At 50.9% G+C, this 16,340-nt stretch overlaps 1 long non-coding RNA gene and 1 pseudogene across 1 annotated transcript; both read right to left on the bottom strand.

Moving 5' to 3' along the window:
- Positions 1-708: 708 nt before the first annotated feature.
- LOC120393049 overlaps positions 709-16,340 on the bottom strand; it is a 46,289-nt pseudogene continuing 30,657 nt past the window's right edge.
- LOC120393054 lies at positions 6,154-14,016 on the bottom strand. Its single transcript, XR_005591887.1, has 4 exons — positions 13,998-14,016; positions 12,526-12,561; positions 7,606-7,632; positions 6,154-6,174 (listed from the first exon to the last, which is right to left on the bottom strand). It is a non-coding gene; the product is annotated as an uncharacterized LOC120393054 (long non-coding RNA).

Below are 16,340 nucleotides of genomic sequence, written 5' to 3' on the forward strand. Positions count from 1 at the left end.
AAGCACACACCATATTTATCCAAAATATTATGAAAAATTCTCACTCTGTGGCACCATGAGACTTGACAATGTTGCAGCTGGCAGCCTGTTCTCCTCCTGCACCCCATCCCCTTTGCTACAATTTCCAACAGCATCTGAACCTCGAGCCCAGCCAGCCCTGCTAGAGCCCAGGGAAGGGCTCTGGTGGTTGGGGGGTGGGTTCAGCACTCGGGGTACTGCTCAGTGTGAGACTATCACAGTCCAGTCTGATACACAGAGGGCCCGATCCTGTCACCCATTCACATGGACTGAGGCTGGCAGGAGCAGTGTGTGTGTGTATGCAACGGGAGTGAGTCAGTGCCACTGTGAGACCCTTCCCTTCTGCATCCCCCGACTGGTGTGTACTGAATTTCCTACATTTAACAGTTGTTACTGTAGTTCCCTCCAATCAGCACATTCCGATGTAACTGTGGGTTGGGTCAAAACGTTGTCACAAATCGCTGCAGTTTTCTTTTGAGTTCAGGGGGCAGAAAACTTATGACGTTGCCATTTCCCCACATTCCCTGTGGGGCAAGGTTCTTTCCCAGGTGTCGGCATTTGTGTCTGATTCCCCACATCATATTTCCTGGCCCTGGTATCCCAGGAACAAGAGTCAGCTCCAGAGACCCCTTGGGAGTCAAGTTCTGAGTGTTTCTCTCTGTGTGATTCCCTTTGCCCCACAGGAGGGGTTCAGAACTCAGGATTTTGATGTTTCTTTCCCCCCTTCTCTCTGAGGGCTGTTTGCAGTTGTGGAGGTCCTGCTCAGTTTTATTCCCCATCCTCAACTTGGGACGCAGGTTGGTGGGTAGATGTTTCTGGATTTATTGTATACCACATGAGCTGTTTTCTTTCACTTCCTTGTCTCCAGGGCCGAGTGCTGTCCAGGTGCTGAGACTGTTTCTGCAGTGGCCCTGTGTTTTTTCCTGCCCCTCCCTGTCCCTAAGGGCAGGAGGTTGTGCAGAGGCTGTGGGATCTCCCTGAATAACAGATCCACTAACTCCTAATTACTGTGGAAATCCCAGACGCTTGGGCGTGGGGGGGAGGAGATGCTGAGGGGTTTTCCCTGGTCCCTCCCTGCAGCATGACCAGGGCTGAGGAATGGGAACAATCTCTCAGAACCTTCCACAGGAATCTCCAGGATAAGGGCCATTGAACTGACACTATAGAACGAGAGACTCCCCCCTTCTAGATACAGATACACCCCAACTACTGTCGATGGCACACCACAGTTCCAGATCACAGTGTCGGCCTCCCTGGGGTGATACTGCCCCCCCCAGATCTCCCCAGTGCCCAGCACCCCCCCTCAGGGAGTCTTTCCAGCCTCTCCTGTCTCACTCAGCCCCTCACAGTCTCTCTCAGCATCCCCAGCTCCCAGTCCAGGCTGTCCCCCACCTCCACCTCCCAGTATCCCCTGCAAATGCCATCTTTAAAGGTATGTCTTCACTAACAATGTTAAAGTGCTGCTGCAGCAGCACTTTAACATGGATGTGTAGTTGTGGTACCAGCTCTAGGAGAGAGCTCCCCCAGCGCTGTAAAATACCCAACCCCAGGATGGGCATAGCTCCCAGCGCTGGTGCACTGTCTACACTGACGCTTTACAGCGCTGAAACTTGCTGGGGGTGGTGATGGTGTTCCACACTCCTGAGCAAGAACGTTGCAGCACTGTAAAGTGGCAGTGTAGACAAGGCCTAAAGCATAATGATTCCTGGACACAAACCCCCCCTTCCCCAGGGCTATCAGGGCTCCAGATAGGCCAGCCGGCCATGGAGATTGGGGGTCATGTTGGACTCTTCTGCCATCTCCAGAGATGGTGATTTCAGGGTGTTTCCAAATTGGCTCCAGGGTGATGCAGACTGGGGAGAAAAACCAAAATATTCCCATTAGCCACGGGCCCATCATGGACCCCATGATCCCACAGGAGAGATTCCAGCCAGCATAGCCAGAGTGAAGAACAGAGTATTAACAGAGTATTAAGGTTGGGGTGACTAGTGGGACTGGCACCGCTAGCCTGGGCCAAGTCACTGAGCTGGTGGGGAGGTGGGGGGAACTGGAATGGGGATTGGGCTCCTTGCTTCCTCTCACGCCCCCCCTGCACAGGATCAGTCCCTGAGAGGCACTAGGGCTCTGGGAGTCCATGGAAGATGCCCAGGGAGTGAAGACTCTGCAGGCTCTGGAGGGAGGGCTGAGTGGGGCTGTTGGGGGAGCTGATTGTGTAGGGATGGATCATCGCTGAAGGGCCAATGGAGATGTGGTGGGGTGTCAGGACTAGCTGGAGGGGGGAATTGCAAGGGAACTGCCCAGAGGTGAGATTTACAGCTCAGGGCAGCATGTTCAGGACCATTCGCAACATCCAGCCCCATGGCTCTGCAGCCAGCCCTGCCCTGCCCTGCCCTGGCTGCCCCACGGGGACCCCACACCTCTGACAGCTCAGCTACATAATGCCAACACCACTAACCCCAGTGCAGCATCTGCTCAGCCCCTTGCAGCCCCACTCACCCATGTAGCTCCAAGCCCTCCTGAAATCTGGTAGGGAAGAGAAACAAACATGGTCAGGGGCACAGCAAACACAGGGAACTTGCTCCCACGGGAGGTGCTGTTCTGGGAGAGAGGTCATTGGCAAATAGAAAGAGACCAAGTGATTTGAAATGTGACACGAAAACACGTTCTCTTACCTAGCACTGAGACCACTCTGTCTGAAATGGAAAGAGACGGAGTTATTCTCTGTCATTTAGGCAGAGGACTCAGTTCTGGGGGCTGCTCTGTGACCGTGTGATTGCTTTACACATAGTTCATGGGCCCTCGCTGCTGAAGGAGAAATGTCCTGTCTCTTTGAACTGAGAGACAGGTAGGGTGACCAGACAGCAAATGTGAAAAATCGGGACAGAGGTGGGAGGTAATAGGAGCCTATATAAGAAAAAGACCACAAAATCGGTACTGTCCCTGTTGTGGAAGTAGAGCAAGAACTGACAGGGATTGCAATGCAAACAGTCACCTCTGTGAGCAAGAGTCAGGCTAGCTGTAACCCTAATAACACAAGATTTGTAGAAGCAAGGATTGTGTGCGGCGATTGGGAAAGAACTGTGTGAGAAGTGGTTGCAACATTGTGTCGATAATGAGGAATGTAGACTAGCGTCTAAATAGAAGTGAGAAAAATAAGATATCAAGATGGCCTACGTATAAACAAAATGCAGCTGTTGCTTATATTGTATGTAACAAAGAGTATAAATGCTCGCTGTAATTGTTTACCTGTAGAGAGACCTGCCTAGGAGGGGGAAACCCTGTGTCCTAGCACACTCTCTCCCTCTATGCAATTGCTTGAGAATAATAAAGTATCTGATTTTGCTGCACCCAATCAAAGAGTGAGAACTAAGCTTTTCTCCGACAATTTGGGGGCTTGTCCGGGATGGCAACGCCTACTGAGACACAGGGAGCTGCTATGGATCGTTCCACTTCGAACTCCATGGCACCACAAGAGAGGTATGAGACCTTTTGAAATCTCTATTGGGGTATCAGAGGAGGACTGTCCGTGGGGCCGTCTGTCCCTGTTGGGCTTATGCCATCTGAACTTATTGACTGTGCAGCACAATCAGATGCAGAGCGGTGTTGGGGAACTGTTTCGCCAGCCCCGATAAGGTTAATTTATGTGGTGCTGGGGACTTAGTTTTGCCACCCCCAATAAGGTAGTTGTATCCGGTGCTGGGAAACTGTTAGTTTGGCCGCCCCTAATAAGGTTGATGCATAAGGGAAATGCATTAGGTATGCACCGGTGCTGAGGGGTTTTTACCGCCTCAGGAGGGGTTGTTACTGCCTCATAAGGGAAAGTGTATTGAGTCCGGACGTAAGGTATAGATGCATCGTGGTATTTAGAAATAGAGGCCTTGGTGTGTATGTGTGTGTACACCAGTGTGAATGAGAGTTGCTGGAAGATGCCCAGAGTATTCTGTGAAGTGTAAGCTCGTGACCAGAATTATTCTAAAGCAAGCCCGGTAACTCCACCTAGAGAATCTGTAGAAGATCCAACCCATCTTCCCTCCCCCTTCTTCTCTCTGTGTGTCTCTCCTGTGTGAGTGCCCTGTAGGGTGAGATCCTTAGTTTATCAGCCACTAGCGAATAGGGTGTTCTCCCTGTGTGTGATTGGAAAATGGGTGGGGGACAGTCTAAGTATTCCCTCTCACCCCCTAAGGGTACCCCAGCATATTACATGTATGTACTTTATGGTCCTAAAACCTGCAGGTATTTAGACAATTGGAATCTTTGCACATGTGAAAATCCATCTAAACAATGCCCACTAGAATGTATCTTCAATCTAGATAAGATCATACATCTCAGAGGCGCTTTTAATCACAAAAAAGCCTCTGACACACAGTGGGAGCAATTTGTCTATTGAGGAAAGGAACGGGATAATTTGAAATTCAGCTTTGCCCAGAGATAAAGAGAAAGTCGCTTTGTGTTCAAGGTCAAGAATCAACGCAGACCATGCTAAGTGCAAAGAAAGACTGCTTTCGGCCCCAGCTGGCTGTGAAAAAACATAGACAGAGGAAACCAAAGGCAATACAAGTTACAGGTCTGAGATTACATTTGCAAAGCTTAACTGTCCGGTGAGATCCAATAGTATGCCTTTTCAATCCTGGAGCCGGTGTGGCTTGGTGACACTGAAGAAGCCACAGACAGCCGTCTGGACTGGAATCTCTGAAAGAGATGCCCCAGGAGATCCCAGGGCGTAAAAGAACAGCCCTCCCAAGAGCGGAAGCAAGTTGGAGATCGCACAGCGCCTTCTCTGGATGTTATACACAGATGTGGCCAGTCTGGACGTACGTGCGTGAGTATGAAAGTGGCTTAGGGCTTGGGGTATTAATGTTTTTTTCCCTGAGTGATGTGGGAGCGTTCCCAACACTCTCTGTTGTTTTATTATTTTATTAATGAAGCTTTAAAATTCAGTCATATGGTGTGTTTTCTTTATCTTCCTCCAACGATCCTGCAGTGTCTGCCTGTTCACCTGACATGAGGGATAGATTGGTAACAGAAATTTGTCACAGTTTGGTGGGCAATTGAAAAGGGGGGAGCCCTGCAGAATTCACACCATCTATTTGTTTTGCCTTGTTATTTTTATGTTTGCTTTGCATGGTACTGTTGGTGTTATATGTTGAGGATTGCATGATTAAAGGTGTGCCCATTCAGCCACAGTGAGTCTGAGAACTGGAGAGCGGTTTAGCATTCCTCTCTCCACCGTGGTTGACCAGGAAGGGTGGCAGGTGGATCTACCCCTAGTCATAGCAGGACTGGGCAATAGAGAAGTTGGAGAAAAGGGAAGAGATGTGTACTTGATAACTAGAATTGAGCAAATTAAGAGCATAGATCATGAACGAGGCAGCAACTCAAACCTATGCCCAGGGCAAGTTGCAGGCCTTGAGACAGGACTTCCAGGTAGAAAAGGAAGCCCTGGCTAAGCAAGTATCGGTCCTTCAGGGACTTGTCAAAATTTAACCATTTGTGCTCAGCATATGCCGTAACAGCAGTGTGTTTGCCACAAGAGGAAATTAAATAGTTAAACGCCAATGGGCCATACATTTTTGCCCAGGTCGCAAGACTCATGGGGGAGGACTTGGGTAGCCTGGTGAGTAAGAATGTTTAAGGGAAGAGACCAGGAACGGTGGGGGCTAGTTGAGAAGCCCACCCTTCTAGGTAAACTGGTAGTGGAACAAAGCCGGTGCTCATGGAAGGGACGATTCAGTGAGAAAAGCAGGATTGGGCCCAAGCGGGCAGGCAACAGATAGAGAGGTTGGAAAACAGGTTGGAAAATTTGAGGGCATAGTGGAAGGAAGGAGTAAGTAAGTAAGTATAAGCATGGGGATTTAAAATACCCAGGACAATACTTGAAATGGTGATTTGAGTTGATAAAAGTGGCTATTGGGAGACAAGCAAGTGATTTAAGGAAGAAGTGAGAAGTTCACTCTATAGTTGCTGGAGGGAACAGCAGTTGAACTTTGTAAAACTGCTAAGGAGGAAAGGCAGGGGGCATGAGACGACTAGCACACACACAGGGGCTGAACGGACACTGCTAGGAGAAATCTCCAATCAAAGGCACAGGGGGCACTAGCTCACCTGGAGTGGAGCTCCTGCAGGGACACTAACCGAACCAACCCTTCTTCTGAGATGCTGAAATGGGAAAGAGAAAAGAGTTAGACACAGAGACATGCTGTGTGATGCTGTGTGACCCATAACAACTGGGGTTAGTTACAGACACCCACAGCCACACTCCCAGCTCCAGGAGCCAGCAGCTTTGATAGGAGCAGAGCTCATGGTTAGTGATAGGTACCAATACGCAGGACCCCTGGGATTTGCAAGGCATCTAACCTTGAGGGAGGACGTGGGTCTGGATCCTGATACAGCTCTGACGTTCTCAACCCTTCTGTCTAAGGAGAATTCCTTTTCTGTGTTACTAACGGTCCTTTGGAACTGCTACATGCTCCAGTTGTAACTAGGGAATGGACGTGCAGCTGATAGGAGCTCACATCTGGGATCTGGCCTTGGCAACAAAGCATGGAAACGTGAGCCATGTTCTGGGGAGAGGCCCAGAAGAGCTGCTCTCCAGCAGTCATTGATAGAAAACGGATGGCCCCACCTGCTGCATCAGAACAATGTGATTGGCATTGGCTTGACACAGGCAAGGTGACACCGGTCCGTCTAACCAGACATGAGAGCAGGTACCCCTGCATCTGCTGCAGAGAGCTCACAGTGCTCACTTGGACTGGGGTAACTAATGTGACTGATTTTGGCTGAAACCGTTCACTCAGCCCTGCCCCGTGGTGTTGGTGCTTCTGGATCTGCTCAGCACCGTGTGTGACCTGGGAGCCTCTGCCTGGGGGCCTGTAGCGGGGTGGTTACCCGCTCCTGCCCTGAGGGGCTTACAACAGTCCAGGAGGGGGCTGTGGCAGAAGGAAAAGCAGCTATGCTGATAGGGGAAGCAGGCTCAGCTGGGGCCACACCCCAAACAGACCCAGCTGGCCCTTATAAAAGGGCTGTGAGCCAGATGCTCAGACACATATTCTCTCTCTAGCTTCTGAGAGGGAGGGACCTGGCTGCAGAGAGCTGAGAAGGTACCTGGAGTGGAACAGGGCTGGGGGAAGGCCAAGGGGAGCTCCAGCCTGGAAACCCCCCAGGCTGCGGCCTAGCCTACGGCCTACTGGGTACAGGGGTTGCACGTGGTAGCCCACGGGTAGGCAGAGGCCCCAGGTCCAAACCCCCTTGCCTGTGATGAGTGGCTGATACACTGCAGTCTCCTCAGGGAGTGGGGCTAAGTAATGACTGGCAGTAGCTAAGACTGAGGCGAGGTGGGGATAGTGGGTGAGGGGTTTCCCTGGGTGGGGAGACCTAGAGACTGTGGGTTTATGGCCAGGGGGGCATGACCCAGAGTAAAGGGGTACCGGAGTCCAGGAGAGAATCGGGCCCAGCGGCAAGTGGGACACTGGCCTGCAGAGCGCACTCCGGAGGCTGGAAGAGCGAATTCCTTGAGAAAGCAGCAGGAGGCGCCGCCGGGTGAGTCTGCACACCGTTACAGGGCTCTAATGAGGAAGTGGATGAACTTACCAATTGTCTCACGCAGCTTCTGGCGCTCTGGGGAGAGAAGAAAAGGAGACCATCATGGGATCAGTGTGGGGCATTCTGAGCACAGTCACAAGGGGCTCTTCCAGACTTGGGTACATCTGCACTGCAGCTCGGACGGTGCTTCCCAGTTCGGGCTGGCAGAGACATGTTAGTTCTGCTTAACCCAGTGTGCTAAAGTAGCAGAGTGGCACATGCAGTATCTTGGGGTGGCCGCTCAACTTCAAACCTGTTCAGATCTGCAGGGTGCGTAGTAAGGCAGCTACCCTGAGCCACTGCCCCTGATACTTCTAGCATTATGGCTATTATTGATATTATTATTATTGATGGGGCTGCCAACAACAGCATGTGGCTCACTGGAGACTGCCCAGAGGAAAAATCCCCAACTGCTGGAGATGGGACACTAGATGGTTCACCATCTCAATTACTATGGAGGATTCTTTCCCAGGTGTCTGGCTGGTGATTCTTGCCCACACGCTCAGGGTCTAACTGATCACCATATTTGGGGTTGGAAAGGAATTTTCCTCCTGGTCAGATTGGCCGAGACTCTGGAGTTTTTTTCACCTTCCTCTGCAGCATGGGTCACTTACCAGTTTAAACTAGTGCAAATGGTGAATTCTCTGTAACTTGAAATCTTTAAATCATGATTTGAGGACTTCAGTAACTCACCCAGAGGTTAGGGGTCTGCTACAGGAGTGGGTGGGTGAGGTTCAGTGGCCTGCGATGTGCAGGATGTCAGAGTAGATACTCATGATGGTCCAATCTGACCTTAAACTCTATGAGTCTATGAGTCTATGAACAGCAGAGCCCTCGAGTGTGGTACACTTGTCTACAGGACTAGCAGGAGCCAGTGTCTTCCAGGCACCCCCGCAGAATGCGAAGCTCAGCTCTGACAGAGGATTCCAGTCCTGGAAGCTGATTGGTGGATCTCCGGGAGTCCTGACTGGTTCCCTGCTTCTATTTAAACTAAGCACAGGACAAGGAAGTCACCTGTGCCACTGGGCTTCCCCTGCTTAGTGCTGCCTCCCCTGTGCTACCTGCTTCTGCTGCCTGACTCTGATCTCCCAGTAACATGACCTGCTGCCTCCTGACTTTCCGGCTGCCCTTCTGCACTATCTCGGTGTCTGTTCTTCTGGTAGGCTGGCCTGGCTCCTGGCTTCTGACCTCTGTTCTGACCACTAGGCCTGACCACCCATGTCCCAGTTGTGACCGTCTGCACAGACTACATAGGCTACAGGAGTGGGCCTGGTGCTGACAGAATGGATTCAGCTACCCAACTTCTGCCCTCTGGAGCACCAGACATGCTAGAGTGGGCTGCCTGCCTTCAGGCAGACACCAAGCCCTGCAGGCTCGGGCTACCCACCTGACTTTGCAGAACCAAATATTGCAGGAGTGAGTAAGACAGCTGTGAATGGAAAATACCACTCTCCAGCCATGGCCCATGGAGCCCTGTTTTCTGATACCATCTAACCATTCAGGCAGATGTAACTGCTAGCAATTCCAGGGGTTTATAACCAATGTTACTTTTGGTTCATGATGTGTCCTCAGTCCTAACCTACCAATTGTGCAAAGGTGGTTATCAGCCTGGTATCAGGGGAAGCCCAAGACTTGGGCCTCTCTTTTCTGGAGGGCAACATCCTGGTTTTATCAAACTGGGAAGTCTTCCTCTGAGCCACGTCACTTCTATTGGATGATCTGCACCAAGTTTGAACTGTTCAGGCTGTCCTAGGGAAGATCCCACAGGGGCAGGGCACCACAACCTTCTCTGCAGTTCATTTCCACCACCTCTCTGCTGATACAGGTTGGTATGAGGTATTCACTGATTATACCTGTGAGTACCTATGAAGGGCAAAAGTCTTAAACCAACTGCACCTCCCTTGGACCCTATTTCTTCTCAAGGTTTGATTGCATCATCACATATTGTCCCAGAACCAAAAACAGCAAGGCCGAAGCCCTATGCCATAATATTCACAGCACAGCTCCTCACCGGGATACACTCATATTGATACGCTCTACCTCTGCCTCAGGAATTCCACCTGATGAACAAATCATTGTCAACAAACAGCAGCACAACTCCCAGAAATGGATCAGGAACAGGGGGGAACCTTTTTGTGTTTTTCAAGGCCCAGCAACAGTTGTGGTCTGCCATGATTTTTTTTAGTGGAACACATGGGGAACTGTAAGTCCTAATGGTTAATATCCCGTCTCTTTTGGTGGCCCCGGATGCAACCCATTCATTGCCTCCTGTGATATTTGTGCCTATGCCAAGCAGACACACACCCAGAGGTCTCCTCCATTCCTTGGACATCCTATCTCAACCGTGCAGCTATTGTGTGAACTTTATTGTAGAATTACCGGAGTCCAACAAATTCACAGTAATATGGACAGTAGCGGAACACTTTCCTAAAATGGCCCCATTTGTCTCCTGCACGGGCGTACCCTCCACTGAAGGGATGGTCTAACTATATATAAACTGTGTCCGCCTCCATGACTTTCCAGAACCCATCATCTCTGATCAGTGGCCTCAGTTCATGGCCTCTGGTGCCCTTTGCCTGATGAGGGTCCACACAGGTCTTCTCTCCACATGCTCTCCAACATCCAGTGGCCAAAAAAAAGGACCAACCAGATCCTTGAACAGTAGCTGTGATGTTACACCAGCCACCACCAGGGTGACTGGTCCTCGCTTCTCCCTTGTGCACAGTTTCCATATAACAACACAGACCATACATCTGTGGATCAAAGACCGTTTTCCACTAACTAAAGGTACCACTCCTGATTCCAACTGCAATTACTAATGTCCTCTCCCATCCCAGCCACCTCAGACCTAGTACAGTGGATTACTCAGTGGAGGGGAAAGTATGGCTCTCCATGAAGAATCTCTGAACAGACAGACCCTTTCACAAGCTGGACTTTCAGTTTCTTGGACCCTTTAGGATACAGCAACAGGTTAACGCAGGCACTTTTGAACATCAATTACCCCATTCTCTGGAGATTCACCCGGTGTTTCATGTCTCAATTTTGAAACCCTACATGGGAAACCCTTTTGGCCGGCTGTGCTACCTTATCTGGGAGGGATACGGCCCTGAGAACACCTGAGAGATGGTGGAAAATATACACACTCCTGCGGTAGTATGAGCATTCCATAAGAATCACCCCAAAAGTCCTGGTCCAAGGGACTGATACCAGGGAGATGTCTTGAAGCCTGGCCCACAGGGCTCTTCTCAGCCAGTAAGTTCCAAATCACCTCCCACTGACCTGCTGACACCTACCAGACCTACAACCTCAACTGTAACAGAGGACTCCATTTCGGGTATCTGATCGGTGGAACACTGTGGGTCCTGATTGGTTCTTTGCTTCTATTTAAATGAAGCACAGGACCAGGAATTTTTTCCATGCAACTGGGGTATTTCTTGCTCAGGACTGGTTCCCTTCTCCCACCTGCTCCTTCTCCCTGACTCTGATCTCCTGGGAACCTGACTCTGCTGAATGTTCACACCTGACTCCTGCTCCTGCTCCGACTACTAGGCTGACCACTCATAATACTCGAGCAGAGCTAGCATGAGTCAGATATCCGAGCTGGAACGCTCATTCAAGTCAAGGTTCTCAGAACTGACAGGATGCGTCAGACAAAATTGTTGTTAATGAACAACAGACAAAGTCCCAGATCATCTTTAAAAAAATTGCCCCTGAGGGCAGCACTTCCAGCTGATGGCCCTGCTGGGAATGAGGGGAGGGAGTGTCATACCCGAACATGTATTGCATAGAGAGAGGCCTGTAGTCCTGTAGTCTGTCACCTGGCCTTAGACCTGGTATTTCTGTGTCCAGCAATCCCTTTGTGGTGCTGATTTGTGTGACTCTAGGGTTAGTGGTTGGCAGGAGCTTAGCTGGGGAAGGGTCCATGGGGCTGTGTGGCACTGGAGTTACAGTTCATCCCTAGAGACATGGGGTCAGGTCCTGTCTCGGCTCCTAGTGGAACAAGGTGGGTGGTGGGGCCCATTAAAGTGCACCTCATGGAGCCCATATAAAGCATAGTAGGTTTTGGATACTCTGTTCATTCAAGGCCCAGGCCTAGACTAGGATGTGAGGAAACTGGACAGGACTGAGGAGCTGAGGGTTGGGATAGCAGGGAAACGGTGGATGGGCACTGAGGGATGGCAACAGAGTTGGGGCTGAGGGAGGAAACCCAGGGCTGGGATCACTGAGGGCTGCAGGCAGGGGTGGTGTTTATCCCATGGGGACCTCGCTGCACAGCTCATTTCTGGGGCCCTTACCAGTGACCTGGCATGTATAGTGTGTGTGAGGTCACGCTGTGTGGAGGACACAATTCAGGATGCTGGGCAGCACTGAGTAAGATGGAGCAGCTGACTCCTGGTGGACCAGCTCTGGCTTTCAGGGGGCCCCTCACTGCCTTGGGGTTCCCTGGAATTGTACGGCTTGCAGGAATGTAATGCCACCACTAACTGCACATTGAGATCGAGGGTCACCGCAGAGCTGTGGGACTGGAGAGTCCAGGGCTGAGATAGCAGGGGGATGCAGGTCAAGATTGAGTGGCACCAGCAGAGCTTTGTCCATGGGAATCCAGGGCAAGGATAGCAGAGAGCTGTCTGTGGGCACTGGGGAACCAGCAGAGCAAGTCAGAACTGAGATATATGCATAGAATTGCTGGGAGGAAGTTTGCCCATCCCTGGTTAAATCCTGTTAGTTCATAGGCACTAAATTCATGCTCTGTCATTAAGGATGATATTTAAATGTGATCTGCAAATTCTGCAGTGTTTGAATATTTCCACGGGAGGGGGGAGATAATCATGAATGTGACTGAAGTCCATACTTTTGAGTGTGGTGATTTTCATATCACGTTAGAACGTAAAAGCGGAGACACACAGTTACTAGGGATTATCCAAGTACCTGATTCCAGTTCCTTGATCTTCTCTTCCTTAGATGCTAAAATGGGAAAGAGAAAAGAGTTAGATACAGAGACAGAAGCTGTGTGCCCCAGAACAACTGGGGTTAGTAACACACACCCACAGCCACACTCCCAGCTCCAGGAGCCAGCAGCTTTGATAGGAGCAGAGCTCATGGTTAGTGATAGATATCAATACGCAGGACCCTTGGGATTTGCAAAGCATCACACCTTGATAGAAGACGTGGGTCTGGATCCCGATACAGCTCTGACCTTCACAACCCTTCTGTCCAAGGGGAATTCCTTTTCTGCGTTACTAACAGCCCTTTGGAACATCAAAGCTACATGCTCCAGGTGTAACTAGGGGATGGACGTGCAGCTGATAGGAGCTCACATCTGGGATCTGGCCTTGGCAACAAAGCATGGAAACCTGAGCCACGTTCTGGGGAGTGGCCCAGAAGAGCTGCACTCCAGCAGTCATCTATAGAAAATGGCTGGCCCCACCTGCTGCATCAGAACAATGTGATTGGCATTGGATTGACACAGGCCAGGTGACACCTGTCTGTCTAACCAGACATGAGAGCATGTACCCCTGAGTCTGCTGCAGAGACCTCACAGTGCTGCACTGGGACTGGGGTAACTAACGTGACTGATTTTGGCTGAAACTCTTCACTCAGCCCTGCCATATGGTGTCGGTGCTTCTGGATCTGCTCAGCACCGTGTGTGACCTGGGAGCCTCTGCCTGGGGGCTTGTAACGGGGTGGTTACCCGCTCCTGCCCTGAGGGGCTTACAACTGTCCAGGAGGGGGCTGTGGCAGAAAGAAAAGCAGCTATGCTGATAGGGGAAGCAGGCTCAGCTGAGGCCATGCCCCAAACAGACCCAGCTGGCCCTTATAAAAGGGCTGTGAGCCAGATACTCAGACACACATTCTCTCTCTAGTTTCTGAGAGGGAGGGACCTGGCTGCAGGGAGCTGAGAAGACACCTGGAGTGGAGCAGGGGTGGGGGAAGGCCAAGGGGAGCTGGGGAGCTCTGGTCTGGAAACCCCCCAGGCTGCGGCCTAGCCTAAGGCCTACTGGGTACAGGAGTTGCAGGGGGCAGCCTACAGGTAGGCAGAGGCCCCAGGTCCAAACCCCCTTGCCTGTGATGAGTGGCGGATACACTGCAGTCTGCTCAGGGAGTGGGGCTAAGCAATGACTGGCAGTAGCCAAGACTGAGGCGAGGTGGGGATAGTGGGTGGAGGGTTCCCCTGGATGGGGAGACCCCGAGAGTGTGGGTTTATGGCCAGGGGGCAGAACCCAGAGTAAAGGGGCACTGGGGTCCAGGAGGGACTCGGGCCCAGTGGCAAGTGGGACACCGGCCTTCATAGCAGGCTCTGGAGGCTGGAAGAGCTAATTCCCTGAGAGAGCTGCAGGAGGCGCCGCCAGGTGAGTCTGCACATCATTACTTGGCTCCAATGGGGAGGTGGATGAACTTACCAATTGTCTTACGCACTTCCTGGCGCTCTGGGGAGAGAAGGAAAGGGGAGTATCATGGGTTCAGTGTGGGGTGTTCTGAGCACAGTCACATAGGGCTCTTCCAGACTTGGGTACATCTGCACTGCAGCTCGGACGGTGCTTCCCAGTTCGGGCTGGCAGAGACATGTTAGTTCTGCTTAAGCCAGTGTGTGCTAAAGTAGCAGAGTGGCACATGCAGTATCTTGGGGTGGCCGCTCAACTTTAAACCTGTTCAGATCTGCAGGGTGCGTAGTAGGGAAGCTACCCTGAGCCACTGCTCCGACACTCCTAGCTACGCGGCTATTATTGGTATTATTATTATTGATAAGGCTGCCAACAACGGCATATGGCTCACTGGAGACTGCCAGGATCCATGTGTCTTCTTTCCACATACTCTCCAACATCCAGTGGCCAAAAAAAAAAAGGACCATCCAGATTCTGGAACAATAGATGTGATGTTACATCAGCCACCACCAGAGTAACCAGTCCTCACTACTCCCTTCTGCAGAGTTTGCATATAACAATCTAGACCATTCATCCATGGATCAAAGACCATTTTCCACAAACTAAGGGTACCACTCCTGATTCCACCTGCAATTACCTATGTCTTCTCATACTCCCGCCTCCTCAGTCCCTATTACAGTGGATTTATCAGGCCCATGAGGCATGAATAGGTAAGTGAAGCCTATAAACGGTACACAGACCATTGTCGACAGCAAGGCCTCACCTACTCAGTGTGACAAAATGTATGGCTCCCCATGGAGCATCTCCATACAGACAGATCCACTCACAAGTTGGCCTTTCAGTTCCCTGGCCCTTTAGGATTCAGCAATAATCATAGAATCATAGAATCTCAGGGTTGGAAGGGACCTCAGGAGGTCATCTAGTCCAACCCCCTACTCAAAGGTTAACTCAGTCATTTCTGAACATCAACTACCCACTCCCAGGAGTTTCACCCAGTGTTTCATGTCTCACTTTTGAAACCCTACCTGGAAAACCCTTGATTACCTGTTCTGATCATTTCCTCTGGGGCACCTGGCACTGGCCACTGTCGGAAGACAGGATACTGGGCTAGATGGACCTTTGGTCTGACCCAGTAGGGCCGTTCTTATGTTGTTCTTTTGGCAGGCTTTGGTATCTTATCTGGGAGGGATACGGCCCCCATCACAACAGAGGGCTGGTGGAAAATATACTACCCCTGCAGTAGTATGAGCATTGCATAATAAAAAAAGCCCGGTCCAGCACTGCCCAGAGGGCCTCACATGGCAAAGGACTGATGCCAGGGAGATGTCCTGGAACCTGGTCCACAGGCTGTTAGGAGCCAGTATGCACCAGCCCACCTGCCACTGACTTGCTGACAGCTACCAGACCTACAATCTCACCTTTGACAGAAAACTCCCTTTCTGTTATCTGATTGGTGGAATGCTGTGGGTTCTGATTGGTTCTCTGCTTGTATTTAAATGAAGCACAGGCCCAGGAAGTTGTCAAAGAAACTAGGGTTTTCCCTGCTCATGACTGTTTCCCTTGTGTTACCTGCTCCTTCTCCTTGATCTCCTGGTAACCTGATCCTGCTGCCTCATCACACCTGACACCTGCTCCAAAACTAGGCCTGACCCCCCACATCCGGGTCATGATCCTCAAGCAGAGCTAGCCTGTGTCTGGCTCCCCGAGCTGGGAAGCTCGCTCCCTGCTGCAGTGTAGAGGTACCCAATGAGCCAAGAGTCTCAGAACTCACAGCATGTGTCAAACTAAACAGTTGTAAACAAACAACAAAGTTCCATATTAGCTGCTAAACAGAGTACAGAAATTGCCTCCCCCACCCCCCATGGGAGGAAGCGGGGAGCAGCATCCCATGCTGATGGCACTGCCAGGAATGATGGGAGGGAGGGTCACACCAGAACATGTATCCTGTAGAGATAGGCTGCAGCAGTGCAGGCCTATCACCCAGCCTCAGACTTCCTATTTCTGTGCTGTGCAATCCCTTTGTGGTGCTGATTTGCAGAAGTGGGTAACTCTACGGTCTGAGTCCCTGCTGTCCATGTGCATTAAATTTATTCTCCATTGTTAAGGATGATACTGAAATCTGAACCGCAAATTCTGCAGTTTTTCTTACGGCCCAGAGCAGGGAGAGATGATCATGAAAGTGACTGAAGTCCCTACATTGTATAGGGGATTTTTCTATCTGGTTGCAGTGTGAAAGCACAGACACATTTACAGGAGTTAGCCAAGTACCTGATTCAAAGGCCTTCCTCTCAGCATCTGAAATAGAGAGGAGAAAAAAGTTAGACACAGAGCCGGGGGCTGTGTGCCCCATAAACATTGGGG

This window comes from Mauremys reevesii, unplaced genomic scaffold (assembly GCF_016161935.1).
Source record: "Mauremys reevesii isolate NIE-2019 unplaced genomic scaffold, ASM1616193v1 Contig14, whole genome shotgun sequence".
NCBI lineage: Eukaryota > Metazoa > Chordata > Testudines > Geoemydidae > Mauremys > Mauremys reevesii.